The sequence below is a fragment of the Lissotriton vulgaris genome, chromosome 5, assembly GCF_964263255.1.
Source record: "Lissotriton vulgaris chromosome 5, aLisVul1.2, whole genome shotgun sequence".
Lineage (NCBI taxonomy): Eukaryota > Metazoa > Chordata > Amphibia > Caudata > Salamandridae > Lissotriton > Lissotriton vulgaris.
The window spans coordinates 1566124446-1566150464 of record NC_141693.1 but is presented as its reverse complement, the minus strand read 5'-3'; positions in this window follow the sequence as shown (position 1 = coordinate 1566150464).

Sequence of the window (26019 nt, the reverse complement as noted above, 5' to 3'; positions counted from 1 at the left end):
ATGGGGCGCGTGCCCGTCCTGGGCAAAAGACCGCTTTTCGATGTGGACCCTCTTTAAGCAAAGAGCGTTGGGGTGCCGCTGGAAGCCTCCACCTGGAGGGAGGTGGGGGGGGCTCGTTCGCGTCACCTCCCCCTTCCAGCGACCCCGCGCCGTTCCTCGGCTCCACCGCTTCGGTATTGGCCGTGCCGGCTATTGAAGATGGGGGGGGGGTCGGTGGCTGAGGCAAGACATTCCCCCCCCCCCTTCTGACATGTGGCGGGACTACTTGCAATTGTCCAAGCGCTGACATGTGGCGGGACTACCTACAATTGTCCATGCATTGACATGTGGCGGGACTACCTGTAAGCGCCGCCGTCCTTGCCTCGGCTTCGGCCTTCTTTGCGGACCGGATCAGGCGAGAGTGAGAGGGGGGGGGGCGTGGTCGGAGGCTGAGGCAAGACAGCCCCCCCCGTGGCCTGCAGGGCAGCAGAAGAGGAGAGAAAGAGAGGTCCTTATGATTCTTTGGGCCGTCTGCCCAACAGCCTCTCCTTCTGACCGCGGCCAGGCGAGCCCCGCATGCCTCGAGGCCTCGCCTTCCGGATGGGCGTAACCGCGGACCTGTTGCACTTCGGGAGCTTCCGGAATGGGGGTAGGTACCTATTGATTTGTATCTATTTCATGTGATCGTTATTTGGGCGTGGTGGGCAATGAGGCAGACATGGTTGGAGCAGGAGTAGGCAGCGTAACCTAGCTACCTCGTGGCTGTCTTGCTGTCAAATCTTCGCCATTTTATATTTCTTATTACGAACTTTTTCTAATGTTTCTTATTTTTAGTGAAGTCAAGAGCTCATCAGGGGGTTACTGACTTAGCCTGATTTCTTTTTATTTTTCCTTCTCTTCCTTAGCGTGTTTAGAGCTAAAGCTTTCTGTTAGTAGGGAACGGTGATCACTTCATATTTTTATGTGTCCTTTTCACTAGGGGGTACTTCTGGACGGACCAGACATGTTCCCTCCAATAAATGGTCCGGGGTGGAACGAGATTATCAATCAAAAGGGGAACATATATTCCTTCATTAGGGTATCATCCTGGACAGACCAAGCGATGTACTTCCACTTACTAGGGTAGCCTCCTGGACGGACCAGATGGTCTACTTCCACTAAATGGCCCATGAGCGGGGAGCATATGTCCTCCATAAGGGTAGTCTCCTGGGCGGACCATGCGAGCTACCCCCCAAATAACCAATCAGTGGGGAGTGGGTAGGACTGACGAATTCACAAAGGGGCATAACCTACCCTTTACTACTTGCAAACACTAGATAGAATATTTCTACTCCACGTTGTTTGCAGGCAGAAAATACCTCAAACGAAACAATTCCTGGAACAACAATGTCCAGGCAACCAATCAATCAGTGGGGAGAAAAACAGGCATGACGGATTACAACGGGGACAAAAGTCTGCATTACCTGCCCTTCGCTATCCAAAAAGGAAGACAGAATATTTCTACTCGTCTCAGTTTGTAGACAGGGAAGATCTCAAAGAGCAACAATCGATTATTAATCGATTTCAAACCATCAGTGGGGAGAAAAGTAGGCATGACGGATTACAACGGGGACAAAAGTCTGCATTACCTACCCTTCTCTATCTGCAAAGAGGGACGAACGTTCCTATTCACCGCCGTTTGCAAACAGAGAATGTCTCGTTCTCAAGAAGAGAACCAATATTTCAAGTAGCATCCAAAGCTAAATGAACCAATACCAACAATATCAGTATACAAATACCGATTCCAATACAATCAATCAATCAATCAGGTGGATAGAACCACCCTACCAATCAGGCGTAAAAAAACACCCTACTTAATCTTACCCGGACCGGACCATACGGATAGTTCTTCGTGTTCCTCCTCCAGCGCCCGATCGTTCTCTTACTCCGTGTAGCATTCCTGTGGGATTCCAGTCAGGACAATAGGTCACTCGAGAGAGGTCCGTTCAGAATTGGTGAAGTTCTTTCGATCGGCAGCCGGGCGAGGGCCCTCTCAAGGCAGGTATACTCCGATCATTTTAGATGTTCACTTCTTCGTCTGGATCTCTCTTACCGAACCTTATGTCACTGATGGACCCCGCGTTGGGACGCCAATTGTAAAACATGAGCCCATTTTGCTATCGATGGCCAGGCTGCTGGCGCAAGACGCCTCTTAGTTTCCATTTTGAATAATTACCAAATAAAGAGACGGGCGCTGGGAGCAGGAATCAGGAACAGAGTTTATTTCTCATGAGGAGAGCCTGTCATTTCGGACACGAAACACGGTGTCTTTCAGGAGGTGCTCTAACAAGTGAGCTGAGACTCCGTCTTTTATACTTTACAAAACACTTGGTATTACAATCACGATGTTGTGAGACAAAGAAAAGACATCCCCATAATCCTCGTGTCAATCCTACCCCATATGCGTTCACAATAGGGACCCTTGACCTGCTGATAAGGGGGAGGGCAATCACGCAGCTGAGTGTTCTGTCAACTGTTTGGATGTGTGCGCCTGATCATAGCCCAGGGGAGGGGATGGCCAGGATCAACAGTGGGTCCTTTGAAGAGGAGTGACTTCATACAATAAGGGCAGTAAATGGTATCTCCTGGCTTAGGCGATGGCCTCGGACATGTGTGGTCAGCCGGACTCGGGGGAAAGGGGGTCACAAAAGGAGTGGTATTCATGCTGCGTGGACAATCGAGCGCGGAGGGAAGGCTTGTCAACAGAGGGGCATTCATGGAAGGAAAGGAGGCGTTGGTCAGGCGCGGCCGTGACTCTCAAGGACAGGGTCTTGCAGAAGAAGGTTTATGACTTGCCCCTGTGAGGAGAAGGGAGGGGGAGCCAGGGTGGACACAATGGCAGAGTCGCATAGAGAGAGAGAGATCTTATGACCCGTACATGAGAGAGCGGGGGCAGTCAGGTGCAGCTGGGGAGGGCTATGTCCGCTAAGGCGAAGGATGCCTCTTCAAGAGGGAATGGGGCGTTTGCGTGGGTCAAGCAAAAGGGCTGCCTTTCAGGGCAGGGTCGCGCAAAGGGAGAGGGTTTCATGGTTTATGCATGTGAGAGAAAGAGAGAGAGAGAGAGAGAGAGGTTTTCGAATACACGCAGAAGGGAAGCCGGTGATTCTAATCTTAGGCGGGCAAAAGGCCAGGGTGTCTAAAATGGCTGTCATGTACTCATGGGTACAGGCCTTTGCTGGCAGTGGGATGTAGTTAATGCTTTACGGTATTCATGGTACGCGCAGGGAGAGGAGTGGGAAAAGGGAAATGAACGTTGCTTATGTACATCAATATTTCTAATTTTCTACAGTATTGTAAAACATGAGCCCATTTTGCTATCGATGGCCAGGCTGCTGGCGCAAGACGCCTCTTAGTTTCCATTTTGAATAATTACCAAATAAAGAGACGGGCGCTGGGAGCAGGAATCAGGAACAGAGTTTATTTCTCATGAGGAGAGCCTGTCATTTCGGACACGAAACACGGTGTCTTTCAGGAGGTGCTCTAACAAGTGAGCTGAGACTCCGTCTTTTATACTTTACAAAACACTTGGTATTACAATCACGATGTTGTGAGACAAAGAAAAGACATCCCCATAATCCTCGTGTCAATCCTACCCCATATGCGTTCACAATAGGGACCCTTGACCTGCTGATAAGGGGGGAGGGCAATCACGCAGCTGAGTGTTCTGTCAACTGTTTGGATGTGTGCGCCTGATCATAGCCCAGGGGAGGGGATGGCCAGGATCAACAGTGGGTCCTTTGAAGAGGAGTGACTTCATACAATAAGGGCAGTAAATGGTATCTCCTGGCTTAGGCGATGGCCTCGGACATGTGTGGTCAGCCGGACTCGGGGGAAAGGGGGTCACAAAAGGAGTGGTATTCATGCCGCGTGGACAATCGAGCGCGGAGGGAAGGCTTGTCAACAGAGGGGCATTCATGGAAGGAAAGGAGGCGTTGGTCAGGCGCGGCCGTGACTCTCAAGGACAGGGTCTTGCAGAAGAAGGTTTATGACTTGCCCGTGTGAGGAGAAGGGAGGGGGAGCCAGGGTGGACACAAGGGCAGAGTCGCATAGAGAGAGAGAGATCTTATGACCCGTACATGAGAGAGCGGGGGCAGTCAGGTGCAGCTGGGGAGGGCTATGTCCGCTAAGGCGAAGGATGCCTCTTCAAGAGGGAATGGGGGGTTTGCGTGGGTCAAGCAAAAGGGCTGCCTTTCAGGGCAGGGTCGCGCAAAGGGAGAGGGTTTCATGGTTTATGCATGTGAGAGAAAGAGAGAGAGAGAGAGAGAGAGGTTTTCGAATACACGCAGAAGGGAAGCCGGTGATTCTAATCTTAGGCGGGCAAAAGGCCAGGCTGTCTAAAATGGCTGTCATGTACACATGGGTACAGGCCTTTGCTGGCAGTGGGATGTAGTTAATGCTTTACGGTATTCATGGTACGCGCAGGGAGAGGAGTGGGAAAAGGGAAATGAACGTTGCTTATGTACATCAATATTTCTAATTTTCTACAGTCGCCCCTTTTTACATAGCAAAAGTTCATTTTCGTAATTGATGATGGTACATATAAACAGGCGCGGTCGCAGAATTAGCATTGTCAATATTAGCATATGGCATATAATCATGGACAGTTGATGTGTTTGGCAGAATGCGGCACATAGGATATTGCATTTGTCGAGTTCCTATCATTTCAAAGCACTACATAGCATAAATGTTTCTGACTTAAAAATGTGACCAATGAACATCTTGACCAAGTAGTTGAGGGCGGAATTCAGTTCAATACACAAGATCTCTTCGTCACAGTGTCTTTTTAGTAGTGAGCCATCACTGGTAGGCTCTAGTCCGTGTACTTTCGTTGGCGCTGTTAAGCACCGGCGGTGGAGCTATAGGTCCAGCTCGTATTTATCCTTACACGTTGCAGGGTGCGGTCAGTCCTCTGCTGTTAGACCACAGTCCTGTTTCCTAAACAATCCGTTTAGCGGCGCCTCATGCTCGGCACCTATATTTCCGTGGCAACACCCTATTCCTACTTGAATGCAGTTCTTCCTTTTGGCAATAAGTCACGTGAAAAAGAGTGTGTGTGTGGTTCAAATAGTCGATAGGAGAGAGGGCGGAGTTGGGTCAGAGTTCCTGGGACACACAAAAGGGACCAAGGGAGCAAAGGATAACAAGCAGGCAGGCCCATCAGTCGGGCCCAAAGAAGGGGGACGGAGACTTCAGGCACACGTGGGTTAGCAGACGGAGGGCTTCAGGGCAGCCCGCCAAGTTTAATTTTCCACGTTGGAATTGCTGTCTCGTCCCGTATCTTGTTGTTCTGCAGCCCCACCTTTGGTCGAGGTCACAAGTGTCTCAAGATCTGCAGCCAGGCTGTACGTCACTTCCGACCCTTCTCCTTCGGTGATCGTGAATCTTTGAATAGGTACAAAACAAGTTTTTAGAGAACTGGCAGAAGAAGACATCTACGCATGTGAATTCCTCCCTCAATCCTACATACTTGGGAGATACGCTCATCGGTCACAGTCAGAGGTCTATTACCAGGCAGTGCATATGTCGGCATTCTTATTGAGTTCATGTCAAGTTTATTCATCATCTATATGTGCTACATATAGAGAAAAGTCAGACTCTTATCAACTGTGCATTTCATCAAATTCAACATTTCGGAACTTCCAGGGAGACTCGTCTTTCTAACCTTAGCCTTAACAGTTCTAACATTTTCCTTCAAGGCTGGCTAACCTTTTCAAAGCAGGGCAGGGGTGCCATCATCGAGAGTCAAGTAAAACAGGGTTTTCTCGAGGGACGACAGTTACTCATGGTCATCATGTTTCATATCCGGGACAGCAGCTGGGGTCTATCAAATGGGGCGGGGATGCTTCGGGTGATCGCGCTTGGGTGCAAAAGAGGGTGAGGCAATCTGGGCATTGGGGGTCAATCTAGACGTTGGCGTTCGTCTCTAATGAACAGAAATAAGGTGCCACTGACATACAGTTCCCCTATAAATGGCCAGATTGGGGGACCTTAGTCGTCTTACCTGTCCTTTCCTTCTCAGCCAATTCAAGTTCATTCATTTTGCAGAAAGGAGAGGTAGTAATATGGCGAGATACAATCATTTTGATTTCGGTCAATTTCACTGAACACCTTCGCGTTCAATAAGTATCCAATCAGACTAGTGCCAGCGAGGCACGACTTTACCAAAAAGGAAGATGGAAATAGGGAGACTCTCAGAGAGTGGGAGTCGTCCGCAATCCAAACGAGCCATTTGGTACACGTATGACATGTAGAGAGAGAGATAGAGAGAGTTAGAGAGAGTTAGAGAGATAGAGAGAGAGAGAGAGGTATAGAGAGGAAAATGGTGTGATAGAGATAGAGAAAGACAGAGAGATGTGTTACAAAAATAGGTCATTTAGTGCGTTCACAACACAGAACAGCAGGGGGTCAGGTAACAGAGAGGTGCAAACAAAGGGCGAACATAAACCCCTACAAAACACACACACGCGAACTCAGACAGAGGAAGACAGTACACGTATTACACATATATAAGACATTCATGACAAAACAGAAAACAATAGTTGGCCAACAAAATCCATATTATATCCTACGTATCTTTACTATCCTAGTTATCTACGTGCTTAGCTCTCTCTACCCTTCCCTCCTTTTCCTTCTCGCTTGTTATCTCTGCGAGCGTTCTCAATTGCCAATACTTACACCTCGGTCAGTCGATCAGAAATTAACCTGGTCGCGCTATTTACCCATGGTTGGATCTTAAACCATTTTCAGTTTCTTCCTTCGGTGGGAAGTTCGTCAGGCTGGGGCAGCGGCAAGCATTGATCGGGAGAACAGTCGGACAGCTTTGTTATATCTATAGGAGTGTGAGAAAGGGGGGGGGGCAGTGCATTTTGAACATCAGCAACATTGCTAACTTCCCAGACGGGTGGTGCCTGGGTACCCTTACCTCAGGACTTTCCCTAGTCCTTTCCCTATCTAATTAAACGTCATAATCGCGTTATCTAGCGTGCTAATGTTGAGTCAATTTCCGCCATTACAGTACCCGTCAAGTTTCTTATGTTAGTCCATCCCCCCAGTCGTTACGTTCTAAGGAGGAACAATCATGTTTAAAGTCTACGTCTTTACTATGCACATATTCCCTCCTTCCCTTTTCGTCGGTGGCTCGATCATCGCTCTCCCATACTTCAGCCGAAGTTTTGACGTGACCTGCAGAAGGGAGGAGAAAGAAGGGGTGGGGGGGTGCGGCATTCAAAACACATCAGCGCGCATAAATCCGAATTTTTTTTTACCTACCACATACTCGATCTATCTCCACGTACTGCATCTTTTTACCATCTCGGCGTTTTAAGCCCAGAGGTACCAGTAATGTCAGATATATAACCATTAATGATCTGCGTACCTACATGAGTTACTTGGTCGCAACCCCTCTTGTTGGGTGCAAGGGTAGCGGTCAGGTGGCATTTCTGTGGTGTCGATTTAAGTGCGTCTAAAGCATTTTTCCAGCTGCCTGTGACACATAATGCAGTTGCTAAATATCTGGTCCTTTTTAACCTTCAGCTTTCATCATACTTATTCTTCGCTCATCGTAGTAAAACATCCAAAACTCATTAATGCAACTGCTACAACCATGCTTTCTTTTTCAAAATACTTTTAATAAAAAGTGTTGATGTATAAATACAGGCCTACAACCCAGTGGACCGGCCACGGAGCAGATTGGAACTGTACGTAAGAAGAACGAAGTTAGTGGCAGTTCATTGCATAAAGTGCAGCAGTACAATAAAATCGTATCAAACTTCCCTACAGAGCAAGCATGATGCATGTCAGTAATTCAGTTTTAATTAATTCATAAATTCATTATCCAATGCTCATTCATTATCTAAATTACACCAATTCATTTTCCAAATCATAATCAGTACCCAGCTCCAAGCCAGTTCATTGTCCGAGCACATACTCAATATCCTTCATATCTACTTTCATAATCCAAAAACTGCATACATATCTCGGGACAAAAAGCTGCGCAATCAGGGTGCAACAAGGTTTATTTAAAAAGTCTCATTTTGTGTCGGCGCCATTTTGGGTGGGGTCAGGCGAGTTCCAGCACAGTCAGAATGTCTCCAATGACTCGTGGTTGGACCAGAACCTTCCGTTGGTAGTTCAAAAAGTTTTGCACAATGTGGTAACAGTCTAACAACAGTCAAAGAGTGGGGAGGGCGGCAACGATTTTCCTACCGGGTCATTCTGGTGTTCCTCCAGAACTGAACAAGTCTGCGCCGTGGCTGCATTTTAGCCATTTCTAATCTGAGGCTGGCGCCGGCAGGAGTGCACCGATGTCGCTGTTCCCGGCGAGGGGGACGGGGGCGCCCATGTGGAGGGGTTGGGGTGCCCCCCCGGCTCTCATAGAATCTTCAAGGTTGAGGAGAGAAGGCATGGGGCGCGTGCCCGTCCTGGGCAAAAGACCGCTTTTCGATGTGGACCCTCTTTAAGCAAAGAGCGTTGGGGTGCCGCTGGAAGCCTCCACCTGGAGGGAGGTGGGGGGGGCTCGTTCCCGTCACCTCCCCCTTCCAGCGACCCCGCGCCGTTCCTCGGCTCCACCGCTTCGGTATTGGCCGTGCCGGCTATTGAAGATGGGGGGGGGGTCGGTGGCTGAGGCAAGACATTCCCCCCCCCCCTTCTGACACGTGGCGGGACTACTTGCAATTGTCCAAGCGCTGACATGTGGCGGGACTACCTACAATTGTCCATGCATTGACATGTGGCGGGACTACCTGTAAGCGCCGCCGTCCTTGCCTCGGCTTCGGCCTTCTTTGCGGACCGGATCAGGCGAGAGTGAGAGGGGGGGGGGTGGTCGGAGGCTGAGGCAAGACAGCCCCCCCCCGTGGCCTGCAGGGCAGCAGAAGAGGAGAGAAAGAGAGGTCCTTATGATTCTTTGGGCCGTCTGCCCAACAGCCTCTCCTTCTGACCGCGGCCAGGCGAGCCCCGCATGCCTCGAGGCCTCGCCTTCCGGATGGGCGTAACCGCGGACCTGTTGCACTTCGGTAGCTTCCGGAATGGGGGTAGGTACCTATTGATTTGTATCTATTTCATGTGATCGTTATTTGGGCGTGGTGGGCAATGAGGCAGACATGGTTGGAGCAGGAGTAGGCAGCGTAACCTAGCTACCTCGTGGCTGTCTTGCTGTCAAATCTTCGCCATTTTATATTTCTTATTACGAACTTTTTCTAATGTTTCTTATTTTTAGTGAAGTCAAGAGCTCATCAGGGGGTTACTGACTTAGCCTGATTTCTTTTTATTTTTCCTTCTCTTCCTTAGCGTGTTTCGAGCTAAAGCTTTCTGTTAGTAGGGAACGGTGATCACTTCATATTTTTATGTGTCCTTTTCACTAGGGGGTACTTCTGGACGGACCAGACGAGTTCCCTCCAATAAATGGTCCGGGTGGAACGAGATTATCAATCAAAAGGGGAACATATATTCCTTCATTAGGGTATCATCCTGGACAGACCAAGCGATGTACTTCCACTTACTAGGGTAGCCTCCTGGACGGACCAGATGGTCTACTTCCACTAAATGGCCCATGAGCGGGGAGCATATGTCCTCCATAAGGGTAGTCTCCTGGGCGGACCATGCGAGCTACCCCCCAAATAACCAATCAGTGGGGAGTGAGTAGGACTGACGAATTCACAAAGGGGCATAACCTACCCTTTACTACTTGCAAAGACTAGATAGAATATTTCTACTCCACGTTGTTTGCAGGCAGAAAATACCTCAACCGAAACAATTCCTGGAACAACAATGTCCAGGCAACCAATCAATCAGTGGGGAGAAAAACAGGCATGACGGATTACAACGGGGACAAAAGTCTGCATTACCTGCCCTTTGCTATCCAAAAAGGAAGACAGAATATTTCTACTCGTCTCAGTTTGTAGACAGGGAAGATCTCAAAGAGCAACAATCGATTATTAATCGATTTCAAACAATCAGTGGGGAGAAAAGTAGGCATGACGGATTACAACGGGGACAAAAGTCTGCATTACCTACCCTTCTCTATCTGCAAAGAGGGACGAACGTTCTTATTCACCGCCGTTTGCAAACAGAGAATGTCTCGTTCTCAAGAAGAGAACCAATATTTCAAGTAGCATCCAAAGCTAAATGAACCAATACCAACAATATCAGTATACAAATACCGATTCCAATACAATCAATCAATCAATCAGGTGGATAGAACCACCCTACCAATCAGGCGTAAAAAAACACCCTACTTAATCTTACCCGGACCGGACCATACGGATCGTTCTTCGTGTTCCTCCTCCAGCGCCCGATCGTTCTCTTACTCCATGTAGCATTCCTGTGGGATTCCAGTCAGGACAATAGGTCACTCGAGAGAGGTCCGTTCAGAATTGGTGAAGTTCTTTCGATCGGCAGCAGGGCGAGGGCGCTCTCAAGGCAGGTATACTCCGATCATTTTAGATGTTCACTTCTTCGTCTGGATCTCTATTACCGAACCTTATGTCACTGATGGACCCCGCGTTGGGACGCCAATTGTAAAACATGAGCCCATTTTGCTATCGATGGCCAGGCTGCTGGCGCAAGACGCCTCTTAGTTTCCATTTTGAATAATTACCAAATAAAGAGACGGGCGCTGGGAGCAGGAATCAGGAACAGAGTTTATTTCTCATGAGGAGAGCCTGTCATTTCGGACACGAAACACGGTGTCTTTCAGGAGGTGCTCTAACAAGTGAGCTGAGACTCCGTCTTTTATACTTTACAAAACACTTGGTATTACAATCACGATGTTGTGAGACAAAGAAAAGACATCCCCATAATCCTCGTGTCAATCCTACCCCATATGCGTTCACAATAGGGACCCTTGACCTGCTGATAAGGGGGGAGGGCAATCACGCAGCTGAGTGTTCTGTCAACTGTTTGGATGTGTGCGCCTGATCATAGCCCAGGGGAGGGGATGGCCAGGATCAACAGTGGGTCCTTTGAAGAGGAGTGACTTCATACAATAAGGGCAGTAAATGGTATCTCCTGGCTTAGGCGATGGCCTCGGACATGTGTGGTCAGCCGGACTCGGGGGAAAGGGGGTCACAAAAGGAGTGGTATTCATGCCGCGTGGACAATCGAGCGCGGAGGGAAGGCTTGTCAACAGAGGGGCATTCATGGAAGGAAAGGAGGCGTTGGTCAGGCGCGGCCGTGACTCTCAAGGACAGGGTCTTGCAGAAGAAGGTTTATGACTTGCCCGTGTGAGGAGAAGGGAGGGGGAGCCAGGGTGGACACAAGGGCAGAGTCGCATAGAGAGAGAGATCTTATGACCCGTACATGAGAGAGCGGGGGCAGTCAGGTGCAGCTGGGGAGGGCTATGTCCGCTAAGGCAAAGGATGCCTCTTCAAGAGGGAATGGGGGGTTTGCGTGGGTCAAGCAAAAGGGCTGCCTTTCAGGGCAGGGTCGCGCAAAGGGAGAGGGTTTCATGGTTTATGCATGTGAGAGAAAGAGAGAGAGAGAGAGAGAGAGGTTTTCGAATACACGCAGAAGGGAAGCCGGTGATTCTAATCTTAGGCGGGCAAAAGGCCAGGGTGTCTAAAATGGCTGTCATGTACACATGGGTACAGGCCTTTGCTGGCAGTGGGATGTAGTTAATGCTTTACGGTATTCATGGTACGCGCAGGGAGAGGAGTGGGAAAAGGGAAATGAACGTTGCTTATGTACATCAATATTTCTAATTTTCTACAGTATTGTAAAACATGAGCCCATTTTGCTATCGATGGCCAGGCTGCTGGCGCAAGACGCCTCTTAGTTTCCATTTTGAATAATTACCAAATAAAGAGACGGGCGCTGGAGGCAGGAATCAGGAACAGAGTTTATTTCTCATGAGGAGAGCCTGTCATTTCGGACACGAAACACGGTGTCTTTCAGGAGGTGCTCTAACAAGTGAGCTGAGACTCCGTCTTTTATACTTTACAAAACACTTGGTATTACAATCACGATGTTGTGAGACAAAGAAAAGACATCCCCATAATCCTCGTGTCAATCCTACCCCATATGCGTTCACAATAGGGACCCTTGACCTGCTGATAAGGGGGGAGGGCAATCACGCAGCTGAGTGTTCTGTCAACTGTTTGGATGTGTGCGCCTGATCATAGCCCAGGGGAGGGGATGGCCAGGATCAACAGTGGGTCCTTTGAAGAGGAGTGACTTCATACAATAAGGGCAGTAAATGGTATCTCCTGGCTTAGGCGATGGCCTCTGACATGTGTGGTCAGCCGGACTCGGGGGAAAGGGGGTCACAAAAGGAGTGGTATTCATGCCGCGTGGACAATCGAGCGCGGAGGGAAGGCTTGTCAACAGAGGGGCATTCATGGAAGGAAAGGAGGCGTTGGTCAGGCGCGGCCGTGACTCTCAAGGACAGGGTCTTGCAGAAGAAGGTTTATGACTTGCCCGTGTGAGGAGAAGGGAGGGGAACCAGGGTGGACACAAGGGCAGAGTCACATAGAGAGAGAGAGAGATCTTATGACCCGTACATGAGAGAGCGGGGGCAGTCAGGTGCAGCTGGGGAGGGCTATGTCCGCTAAGGCGAAGGATGCCTCTTCAAGAGGGAATGGGGGGTTTGCGTGGGTCAAGCAAAAGGGCTGCCTTTCAGGGCAGGGTCGCGCAAAGGGAGAGGGTTTCATGGTTTATGCATGTGAGAGAAAGAGAGAGAGAGAGAGAGAGAGAGAGAGAGAGAGGTTTTCGAATACACGCAGAAGGGAAGCCGGTGATTCTAATCTTAGGCGGGCAAAAGGCCAGGGTGTCTAAAATGGCTGTCATGTACACATGGGTACAGGCCTTTGCTGGCAGTGGGATGTAGTTAATGCTTTACGGTATTCATGGTACGCGCAGGGAGAGGAGTGGGAAAAGGGAAATGAACGTTGCTTATGTACATCAATATTTCTAATTTTCTACAGTCGCCCCTTTTTACATAGCAAAAGTTCATTTTCGTAATTGATGATGGTACATATAAACAGGCACGGTCGCAGAATTAGCATTGTCAATATTAGCATATGGCATATAATCATGGACAGTTGATGTGTTTGGCAGAATGCGGCACATAGGATATTGCATTTGTCGAGTTCCTATCATTTCAAAGCACTACATAGCATAAATGTTTCTGACTTAAAAATGTGACCAATGAACATCTTGACCAAGTAGTTGAGGGCGGAATTCAGTTCAATACACAAGATCTCTTCGTCACAGTGTCTTTTTAGTAGTGAGCCATCACTGGTAGGCTCTAGTCCGTGTACTTTCGTTGGCGCTGTTAAGCACCGGCGGTGGAGCTATAGGTCCAGCTCGTATTTATCCTTACACGTTGCAGGGTGCGGTCAGTCCTCTGCTGTTAGACCACAGTCCTGTTTCCTAAACAATCCGTTTAGCGGCGCCTCATGCTCGGCACCTATATTTCCGTGGCAACACCCTATTCCTACTTGAATGCAGTTCTTCCTTTTGGCAATAAGTCACGTGAAAAAGAGTGTGTGTGTGGTTCAAATAGTCGATAGGAGAGAGGGCGGAGTTGGGTCAGAGTTCCTGGGACACACAAAAGGGACCAAGGGAGCAAAGGATAACAAGCAGGCAGGCCCATCAGTCGGGCCCAAAGAAGGGGGACGGAGACTTCAGGCACACGTGGGTTAGCAGGCGGAGGGCTTCAGGGCAGCCCGCCAAGTTTCATTTTCCACGTTTGGAATTGCTGTCTCGTCCCGTATCTTGTTGTTCTACAGCCCCACCTTTGGTCGAGGTCACAAGTGTCTCAAGATCTGCAGCCAGGCTGTACGTCACGTCTGACCCTTCTCCTTCGGTGATCGTGAATCTTTGAATAGGTACAAAACAAGTTTTTAGAGAACTGGCAGAAGAAGACATCTACGCATGTGAATTCCTCCCTCAATCCTACATACTTGGGAGATACGCTCATCGGTCACAGTCAGAGGTCTATTACCAGGCAGTGCATATGTCGGCATTCTTATTGAGTTCATGTCAAGTTTATTCATCATCTATATGTGCTACATATAGAGAAAAGTCAGACTCTTATCAACTGTGCATTTCATCAAATTCAACATTTCGGAACTTCCAGGGAGACTCGTCTTTCTAACCTTAGCCTTAACAGTTCTAACATTTTCCTTCAAGGCTGGCTAACCTTTTCAAAGCAGGGCAGGGGTGCCATTATCGAGAGTCAAGTAAAACAGGGTTTTCTCGAGGGACGACAGTTACTCATGGTCATCATGTTTCATATCCGGGACAGCAGCTGGGGTCTATCAAATGGGGCGGGGATGCTTCGGGTGATCGCGCTTGGGTGCAAAAGAGGGTGAGGCAATCTGGGCATTGGGGGTCAATCTAGACGTTGGCGTTCGTCTCTAATGAACACAAATAAGGTGCCACTGACATACAGTTCCCCTATAAATGGCCAGATTGGGGGACCTTAGTCGTCTTACCTGTCCTTTCCTTCTCAGCCAATTCAAGTTCATTCATTTTGCAGAAAGGAGAGGTAGTAATATGGCGAGATACAATCATTTTGATTTCGGTCAATTTCACTGAACACCTTCGCGTTCAATAAGTATCCAATCAAACTAGTGCCAGCGAGGCACGACTTTACCAAAAAGGAAGATGGAAATAGGGAGACTCTCAGAGAGTGGGAGTCGTCCGCAATCCAAACGAGCCATTTGGTACACGTATGACATGTAGAGAGAGAGATAGAGAGAGTTAGAGAGAGTTAGAGAGATAGAGAGAGAGAGAGAGGTATAGAGATGAAAATGGTGTGATAGAGATAGAGAAAGACAGAGAGATGTGTTACAAAAATAGGTCATTTAGTGCGTTCACAACACAGAACAGCAGGGGGTCAGGTAACGGAGAGGTGCAAACAAAGGGCGAACATAAACCCCTACAAAACACACACACGCGAACTCAGACAGAGGAAGACAGTACACGTATTACACATATATAAGACATTCATAACAAAACAGAAAACAATAGTTGGCCAACAAAATCCATATTATATCCTACGTATCTTTACTATCCTAGTTATCTACGTGCTTAGCTCTTTCTACCCTTCCCTCCTTTTCCTTCTCGCTTGTTATCTCTGCGAGCGTTCTCAATTGCCAATACTTACACCTCGGTCAGTCAATCAGAAATTAACCTGGTCGCGCTATTTACCCATGGTTGGATCTTAAACCATTTTCAGTTTCTTCCTTCGGTGGGAAGTTCGTCAGGCTGGGGCAGCGGCAAGCATTGATCGGGAGAACAGTCGGACAGCTTTGTTATATCTATAGGAGTGTGAGAAAGGGGGGGGGCAGTGCATTTTGAACATCAGCAACATTGCTAACTTCCCAGACGGGTGGTGCCTGGGTACCCTTACCTCAGGACTTTCCCTAGTCCTTTCCCTATCTAATTAAACGTCATAATCGCGTTATCTAGCGTGCTAATGTTGAGTCAATTTCCGCCATTACAGTACCCGTCAAGTTTCTTATGTTAGTCCATCCCCCCAGTCGTTACGTTCTAAGGAGGAACAGTCATGTTTAAAGTCTACGTCTTTACTATGCACATATTCCCTCCTTCCCTTTTCGTCGGTGGCTCGATCATCGCTCTCCCATACTTCAGCCGACGTTTTGACGTGACCTGCAGAAGGGAGGAGAAAGAAGGGGTGGGGGGGTGCGGCATTCAAAACACATCAGCGCGCATAAATCCGAATTTTTTTTTACCTACCACATACTCGATCTATCTCCACGTACTGCATCTTTTTACCATCTCGGCGTTTTAAGCCCAGAGGTACCAGTAATGTCAGATATATAACCATTAATGATCTGCGTACCTACATGAGTTACTTGGTCGCAACCCCTCTTGTTGGGTGCAAGGGTAGCGGTCAGGTGGCATTTCTGTGGTGTCGATTTAAGTGCGTCTAAAGCATTTTTCCAGCTGTCTGTGACACATAATGCAGTTGCTAAATATCTGGTCCTTTTTAACCTTCAGCTTTCATCATACTTATTCTTCGCTCATCGTAGTAAAACATCCAAAACTCATTAATGCAACTGCTACAACCATGCTTTCTTTTTCAAAATACTTTTAATAAAAAGTGTTGATGTATAAATACAGGCCTACAACCCAGTGGACCGGCCACGGAGCAGATTGGAACTGTACGTAAGAAGAACGAAGTTAGTGGCAGTTCATTGCATAAAGTGCAGCAGTGCAATAAAATCGTATCAAACTTCCCTACAGAGCAAGCATGATGCATGTCAGTAATTCAGTTTTAATTAATTCATAAATTCATTATCCAATGCTCATTCATTATCTAAATTACACCAATTCATTTTCCAAATCATAATCAGTACCCAGCTCCAAGCCAGTTCATTGTCCGAGCACATACTCAATATCCTTCATATCTACTTTCATAATCCAAAAACTGCATACATATCTCGGGACAAAAAGCTGCGCAATCAGGGTGCAACAAGGTTTATTTAAAAAGTCTCATTTTGTGTCGGCGCCATTTTGGGTGGGGTCAGGCGAGTTCCAGCACAGTCAGAATGTCTCCAATGACTCGTGGTTGGACCAGAACCTTCCGTTGGTAGTTCAAAAAGTTTTGCACAATGTGGTAACAGTCTAACAACAGTCAAAGAGTGGGGAGGGCGGCAACGATTTTCCTACCGGGTCATTCTGGTGTTCCTCCGGAACTGAACAAGTCTGCGCCGTGGCTGCATTTTAGCCATTTCTAATCTGAGGCTGGCGCCGGCAGGAGTGCACCGATGTCGCTGTTCCCGGCGAGGGGGACGGGGGCGCCCATGTGGAGGGGTTGGGGTGCCCCCCCGGCTCTCATAGAATCTTCAAGGTTGAGGAGAGAAGGCATGGGGTGCATGCCCGTCCTGGGCAAAAGACCGCTTTTCGATGTGGACCCTCTTTAAGCAAAGAGCGTTGGGGTGCCGCTCGAAGCCTCCACCTGGAGGGAGGTGGGGGAGGCTCGTTCGCGTCACCTCCCCCTTCCAGCGACCCCGCGCCGTTCCTCGGCTCCACCGCTTCGGTATTGGCCGTGCCGGCTATTGAAGATGGGGGGGGGGTCGGTGGCTGAGGCAAGACATTCCCCCCCCCCCTTCTGACATGTGGCGGGACTACTTGCAATTGTCCAAGCGCTGACATGTGGCGGGACTACCTACAATTGTCCATGCATTGACATGTGGCGGGACTACCTGTAAGCGCCGCCGTCCTTGCCTCGGCTTCGGCCTTCTTTGCGGACCGGATCAGGCGAGAGTGAGAGGGGGGGGGTGGTCGGAGGCTGAGGCAAGACAGCCCCCCCCCCCGTGGCCTGCAGGGCAGCAGAAGAGGAGAGAAAGAGAGGTCCTTATGATTCTTTGGGCCGTCTGCCCAACAGCCTCTCCTTCTGACCGCGGCCAGGCGAGCCCCGCATGCCTCGAGGCCTCGCCTTCCGGATGGGCGTAACCGCGGACCTGTTGCACTTCGGGAGCTATCGGAATGGGGGTAGGTACCTATTGATTTGTATCTATTTCATGTGATCGTTATTTGGGCGTGGTGGGCAATGAGGCAGACATGGTTGGAGCAGGAGTAGGCAGCGTAACCTAGCTACCTCGTGGCTGTCTTGCTGTCAAATCTTCGCCATTTTATATTTCTTATTACGAACTTTTTCTAATGTTTCTTATTTTTAGTGAAGTCAAGAGCTCATCAGGGGGTTACTGACTTAGCCTGATTTCTTTTTATTTTTCCTTCTCTTCCTTAGCGTGTTTCGAGCTAAAGCTTTCTGTTAGTAGGGAACAGTGATCACTTCATATTTTTATGTGTCCTTTTCACTAGGGGGTACTTCTGGACGGACCAGACATGTTCCCTTCAATAAATGGTCCGGGTGGAACGAGATTATCAATCAAAAGGGGAACATATATTCCTTCATTAGGGTATCATCCTGGACAGACCAAGCGATGTACTTCCACTTACTAGGGTAGCCTCCTGGACGGACCAGATGGTCTACTTCCACTAAATGGCCCAAGAGCGGGGAGCATATGTCCTCCATAAGGGTAGTCTCCTGGGCGGACCATGCGAGCTACCCCCCAAATAACCAATCAGTGGGGAGTGGGTAGGACTGACGAATTCACAAAGGGGCATAACCTACCCTTTACTACTTGCAAAGACTAGATAGAATATTTCTACTCCACGTTGTTTGCAGGCAGAAAATACCTCAAACGAAACAATTCCTGGAACAACAATGTCCAGGCAACCAATCAATCAGTGGGGAGAAAAACAGGCATGACGGATTACAACGGGGACAAAAGTCTGCATTACCTGCCCTTCGCTATCCAAAAAGGAAGACAGAATATTTCTACTCGTCTCAGTTTGTAGACAGGGAAGATCTCAAAGAGCAACAATCGATTATTAATCGATTTCAAACAATCAGTGGGGAGAAAAGTAGGCATGACGGATTACAACGGGGACAAAAGTCTGCATTACCTACCCTTCTCTATCTGCAAAGAGGGACGAACGTTCCTATTCACCGCCGTTTGCAAACAGAGAATGTCTCGTTCTCAAGAAGAGAACCAATATTTCAAGTAGCATCCAAAGCTAAATGAACCAATACCAACAATATCAGTATACAAATACCGATTCCAATACAATCAATCAATCAATCAGGTGGATAGAACCACCCTACCAATCAGGCGTAAAAAAACACCCTACTTAATCTTACCCGGACCGGACCATACGGATAGTTCTTCGTGTTCCTCCTCCAGCGCCCGATCGTTCTCTTACTCCGTGTAGCATTCCTGTGGGATTCCAGTCAGGACAATAGGTCACTCGAGAGAGGTCCGTTCAGAATTGGTGAAGTTCTTTCGATCGGCAGCCGGGCGAGGGCCCTCTCAAGGCAGGTATACTCCGATCATTTTAGATGTTCACTTCTTCGTCTGGATCTCTCTTACCGAACCTTATGTCACTGATGGACCCCGCGTTGGGACTCCAATTGTAAAACATGAGCCCATTTTGCTATCGATGGCCAGGCTGCTGGCGCAAGACGCCTCTTAGTTTCCATTTTGAATAATTACCAAATAAAGAGACGGGCGCTGGAGGCAGGAATCAGGAACAGAGTTTATTTCTCATGAGGAGAGCCTGTCATTTCGGACACGAAACACGGTGTCTTTCAGGAGGTTCTCTAACAAGTGAGCTGAGACTCCGTCTTTTATACTTTACAAAACACTTGGTATTACAATCACGATGTTGTGAGACAAAGAAAAGACATCCCCATAATCCTCGTGTCAATCCTACCCCATATGCGTTCACAATAGGGACCCTTGACCTGCTGATAAGGGGGGAGGGCAATCACGCAGCTGAGTGTTCTGTCAACTGTTTGGATGTGTGCGCCTGATCATAGCCCAGGGGAGGGGATGGCCAGGATCAACAGTGGGTCCTTTAAAGAGGAGTGACTTCATACAATAAGGGCAGTAAATGGTATCTCCTGGCTTAGGCGATGGCCTCGGACATGTGTGGTCAGCCGGACTCGGGGGAAAGGGGGTCACAAAAGGAGTGGTATTCATGCCGCGTGGACAATCGAGCGCGGAGGGAAGGCTTGTCAACAGAGGGGCATTCATGGAAGGAAAGGAGGCGTTGGTCAGGCGCGGCCGTGACTCTCAAGGACAGGGTCTTGCAGAAGAAGGTTTATGACTTGCCCGTGTGAGGAGAAGGGAGGGGGAGCCAGGGTGGACACAAGGGCAGAGTCGCATAGAGAGAGAGAGATCTTATGACCCGTACATGAGAGAGCGGGGGCAGTCAGGTGCAGCTGGGGAGGGCTATGTCCGCTAAGGCGAAGGATGCCTCTTCAAGAGGGAATGGGGGGTTTGCGTGGGTCAAGCAAAAGGGCTGCCTTTCAGGGCACGGTCGCGCAAAGGGAGAGGGTTTCATGGTTTATGCATGTGAGAGAAAGAGAGAGAGAGAGAGAGAGAGAGAGGTTTTCGAATACACGCAGAAGGGAAGCCGGTGATTCTAATCTTAGGCGGGCAAAAGGCCAGGGTGTCTAAAATGGCTGTCATGTACACATGGGTACAGGCCTTTGCTGGCAGTGGGATGTAGTTAATGCTTTACGGTATTCATGGTACGCGCAGGGAGAGGAGTGGGAAAAGGGAAATGAACGTTGCTTATGTACATCAATATTTCTAATTTTCTACAGTATTGCAAAACATGAGCCCATTTTGCTATCGATGGCCAGGCTGCTGGCGCAAGACGCCTCTTAGTTTCCATTTTGAATAATTACCAAATAAAGAGACGGGCGCTGGGGGCAGGAATCAGGAACAGAGTTTATTTCTCATGAGGAGAGCCTGTCATTTCGGACACGAAACACGGTGTCTTTCAGGAGGTGCTCTAACAAGTGAGCTGAGACTCCGTCTTTTATACTTTACAAAACACTTGGTATTACAATCACGATGTTGTGAGACAAAGAAAAGACATCCCCATAATCCTCGTGTCAATCCTACCCCATATGCGTTCACAATAGGGACCCTTGACCTGCTGATAAGGGGGGAGGGCAATCACGCAGCTGAGTGTTCTGTCAACTGTTTGGATGTGTGCGCCTGATCATAGCCCAGGGGAGGGGATGGCCAGGATCAACAGTGGGTCCTTTGAAGAGGAGTGACTTCATACAATAAGGGCAGTAAATGGTATCTCCTGGCTTAGGCGATGGCCTCGGACATGTGTGGTCAGCCGGACTCGGGGGAAAGGGGGTCAAAAAAGGAGTGGTATTCATGCCGCGTGGACAATCGAGCGCGGAGGGAAGGCTTGTCAACAGAGGGGCATTCATGGAAGGAAAGGAGGCGTTGGTCAGGCGCGGCCGTGACTCTCAAGGACAGGGTCTTGCAGAAGAAGGTTTATGACTTGCCCGTGTGAGGAGAAGGGAGGGGGAGCCAGGGTGGACACAAGGGCAGAGTCGCATAGAGAGAGAGAGATCTTATGACCCGTACATGAGAGAGCGGGGGCAGTCAGGTGCAGCTGGGGAGGGCTATGTCCGCTAAGGCGAAGGATGCCTCTTCAAGAGGGAATGGGGGGTTTGCGTGGGTCAAGCAAAAGGGCTGCCTTTCAGGGCAGGGTCGCGCAAAGGGAGAGGGTTTCATGGTTTATGCATGTGAGAGAAAGAGAGAGAGAGAGAGAGAGAGGTTTTCGAATACACGCAGAAGGGAAGCCGGTGATTCTAATCTTAGGCGGGCAAAAGGCCAGGGTGTCTAAAATGGCTGTCATGTACACATGGGTACAGGCCTTTGCTGGCAGTGGGATGTAGTTAATGCTTTACGGTATTCATGGTACGCGCAGGGAGAGGAGTGGGAAAAGGGAAATGAACGTTGCTTATGTACATCAATATTTCTAATTTTCTACATTGCGGGAGATTATTTATGTTAGCGATATAAATATACTTTAAACTTTATCTTAGCACACGTGTTTTTTTACTGCTTTTGAGGCTGGTGGGTGGGGGTTTAACAGTAAGTTTGTTTTCCTGAAACTTAAGTGGCATCTTGATTCAAGTTGTGTAAGTAATTGGCCAAATGTTTTCAAAACTAAGTGTCTCTCACAGAGTAAGTGAATTAAATAGTCCTAGGACTTTACTAGTACTACCGTCAGTCTCTCGTCTCTCCTAATACTCCATTATACTACCTCCCCCCAAATGCTTATCTTACCTGTAATTTGTGTTTGGAAATAGGGCTAGGCACAGGGCTGGCTGCACGGGAAAAGGTTGGCAATCCTGGGCGGATGAAATGTCATCATTGCGGTGGTACTAGTGGTGTTACACAGTGGCAGTTGCAGCATATGAAAAAAAAATGAAACCTTGTTTGTCCTTACCGTAGCATTAGAACGGTACGATAGAGAATATAGCTGGTGACAGTATACTAGAACAGTGCCACAATGTAGCCTAACAAACGGTAAAGTATTGAAAGTATAACTACTACTTGCATTGAATTTCTTTGACATTGGCTTCTACTACAAGAAATAGTACTGAAGGTGAAGGACACGGCAGCGTAATCATTTGCCACGTCTAGGAGGAGGATGTTCTTGATGATCAATCAAGTTGATGGCGCACATGAAAATCTACTTTCATTTGCCAATAGTCATGGGTCTGTGTCAAGCTGAGTAAGAATATATCCTTGGATTCCTTCACCAGCCTGTTGCTATGACCTTATCCTCCCCAGCAAGTGTGTGGAAATATTGCTGTCATTTAGTCACACATCAATCAAAACCACACAGCCCGGGGGAAGAGGGTTAGGGTTTGGAAAATGGATGGTAATGGGGGTTTTTGGGAAAGTTTTGTTGAGAGAAGAAGAAAAAAGCACAGCATGGACAAACAATAATTGAAGATAAACAAACTGCATGGTTACTGAAAAGTAAGTAGTACTTTCGACAACCGTGAATGAAAGAATGCGACAGTACAGGGCTGCAGTAATAATTATGCGTTTTCACTTGCCTATCTCTGCACTCAGAGAAACACTTCGTACATTAAATTAGGTTTGAAAAATAGCAGAAGTAAAACCTATACAATGGCTGTAGGGATGAATTTAGAAGCAGAGATCAAAGAAATGCAGAGTCAGACTCATAGAAGTTCACAGCAAGAACATTACTTAAAAGATAATTAGAAAAGAAAGGATACTGTATCTGTATGTTGTTGTAGTTGTCCTGTTGAATTTGGGAAGTTGCATGCATCCAACCATTCCGGTTATTAGCGGGACTTCTCCATTCCATCTGACGCTCCGTCCATCAATGTTGGTGACCAGAAGACACCCTGTCCACTGCCTGCCTGGCGGATGCTGAATTGCGGCTCGCTAATGTGAAGCCTGACTTCATCCTTTTTTTCCCATTGCACAGGCTGAAACCCGGCCTGTAATTATTGATGGAAAAACAGGAAGTGATATTAGAACACCACTGACAAATACATATAAGGTATGTACTCTGTGTAGTGCAAAAAGTCACACTTTGAGTTTCCTAATAGACAGTACAATATTTTTGAAAGTGCGTACTCTGTCTGAATCTCCTTTTGAAGGATAAATAAGTATGGGCGAATTAATTTTGCGGATCTTTCTCCTCAAGCTAGGTGTACTGTAAACTGTGTTTTAGAACAAAATTAGACCTTCCCAGCAGTGCTCCCAGACCCTTACTAAACCCAGTCGCAAAAATGTAGAAGACCCCCAATCAGATCTCAAAAAACAACGCCTAGTAGAAAATGGTGACAAAACGTACTTTGAAAGTAAAGTAGGCCCAAATCCCCACTTACACACCATGGATTGTATTCAAACCACTTGCAAGAAAGCAAAAGTATCCATACCCAGCATTGCTCCAAGACTCGCAAACCCCCCCACAAACACCAGGAACCCCCACAAACAGCCCCCGAAAACGGTAGAGTGAGCGAAATCTCAGAAACTGCAAAAGCTTTTTCCCCAGGAATTGTCTCCAAAACACTTTCTTTCGGGTATTAGACCTTCCCAGCAATGGCCCCAGAACTGTCAACCCGGGCGAAAACAAGATTAACACCCCCAACAAGCCAAAAGGCAAAACCCGGGAAAAGCCACACTTAGAAAACTTTGGGCCTACCTGGAATTCAGTCCAAATGCGCTATGCAGCTAGGCCCTAACTCTCCTTTTCCACCACGGATTTCCTGAAAAACAAATGAAATCAACATTAGACTGTGCCAGCAGTGCTCCCAGACCCCAAAACCCACCCACAAAAACCTGGAAGCCCCAAACAGCACCCTAAAGTCAGGCAAGTGAGCAAAAACGCAAAAACATTTTCACCATGGATTTGGTCCAAAACACTTGATTCCAATATTAGACCTTCCGAGCTATGCCCCCATACCCTTGCAGCCACCCGCAAAAAATCAGAACACCCCCAAACAGGCAAAAAGCAAAAATGGGCCTACCTTCAATTCTGTCCAAATGCGCTGTGCAGCTAGGCCCTAATTCCCCTTTTCCACCACGGATTTCCTGAAAACCAAATGCAATCAACATTAGACTGTGCCAGCAGTGCTCCCAGACCCCAAAACCCACCCACAAAAACCTGGAAGCCCCAAACAGCACCCTAAAGTCAGGCAAGTGAGCAAAAACGCAAAAACATTTTCACCATGGATTTGGTCCAAAACACTTGATTCCGATATTAGACCTTCCGAGCTATGCCCCCAGACCCCAGCAGCAACCCGCAAAAAGCAGAACACCCCCAAACAGGCAAAAAGCAAAAATGGGCCTTCCTTCAATTCTGTCCAAATGCGCTGTGCAGCTATGCCCTAACTCCCCTTTTCCACCACGGATTTCCTGAAAACCAAATGCAATCAACATTAGACTGTGCCAGCAGTGCTCCCAGACCCCAAAACCCACCCACAAAAACCTGGAAGCCCCCCAAACAGCACCCCAAAGACAGGCAAGTGAGCAAAAGCGCAAAAACGTTTTCTGCTCCGATTTTCTCCAAACCACTTTTATCCGGTATTAGACCTTCACAGCAATGCCCCAGACCCGTCAACTCACCCGCAAATAAGTAGAACACCCCTACAAGTGCAGAGTCTTTCTTCATTGGGCGTAATCCAGCCACCTGCTTTGAGGGAAATAGGAGTCTGGAGGAGGAGGATAGAGGAGCATGTTCTTGTGAACTTGTGAACCTGAGGAATGCAGTCTGCTGCACCTTCAAATCAATAAGCAAATAAGTGAAGACATTTCTGCTGATGGTCTTGTTTTTGTGACTAGGTGATTAAAGTTTTTTATTATATAGATTTTGCAAAACAAAGAAAGACAGACATGCAGGAATAAAAGTGAATAAGGACGAAAAAGAAAGTTTGTCATTCATTGACTCATTTTCAGGGCTCGGTGTCGGGGAAGAAGAGCTCGTCCTCAAACTCTGCGAATTCAGACGGGAGTAGGTCAGTTAAAAGAGAAGAACTTTCCTCATCTAAGTTGGTGTCCTCCTCGTCTTCTTACTGCGTGCATTCTCGTAATTTGTAATCTGGTGGTATGAAGTGCTGATTCATCTTGATCATTGTTAACCTCTCCACATTTTTGGGCGAGAGGCAGGTCCTTTTGGAAGTTACAATGCCACCAGCAGCACTGAAAACACATTCAGAAGACACGCTTGCGAGTGGGCAAGACAAGTAATTTATAGCCAGGTTGGTGATCTCTGGCCACACATCTCTTTTCCCATGCCAATACGCCAATGGGTCATCATGAACATAGACCTCTGTTGAGTCATTCAGATAGGCCTGCACCATCGACTCAAGGTTCTCCAGGGTTCCTCATCTTTGCTTACTTTTTTCTGGGACCTTTTGAGAAGCAAACCCAAGCTGATTTAGCCAATCCTTTTCTTCACACAATATTACTGTTGTGTCTGGTCCAGATGATACGTTTGCTGGTGTCGTTAATGGCTGAGAGGGAAAAACACTCACTTCTGCCACAGCCACAGATGCAGAAGTGGATTTTTTTGACTCCGGATAGCTGATGCTGATGTACTGCCTTTTCCTTCAATTTCCTGCCATTCTCTTTCAAACCGAGTGGCTGACACAGCTAGCCAATGTTTGTACTTTGTAACATCTGCGTCATCAAAAGGAAAGAATACTCTGCCTACCACTGCCTTTTTGTACCGTGGATCCAGAATAGTAGCAGAAATGTAATACTGTTCTGTATGGATCTTTTCAAGACGTTCATCGCGAAGTAGGCATTGTAATAACTTCTCCGCCAACTCAAATGCTTCTTGCTTTCCATCTTTTTGAAATGTAGAAGACACCGCCTTCAGTTGGAGCTCTAGCATGCGCAACAATGGGATAGCTTTTCCCAAATTACAGTCCTCCCTGCTGACTGCACGCGTGAAGACCTCAAAAGGACAAAGCATGTCTGTCAGGCTTTTAACTATCTCCCATTGCTCCACCTGTATCCTCAGGTCTATCATAGGTGTACCCAGTTTAAAGAAATACTGATCGACTACCACATACTGCTCATACAGACGCTCAAGCATGTAGAATGTTGAGTTCCAACGTGTTACCACCTCCTGGATGAGTGCTTTCACTGGCACTTTACG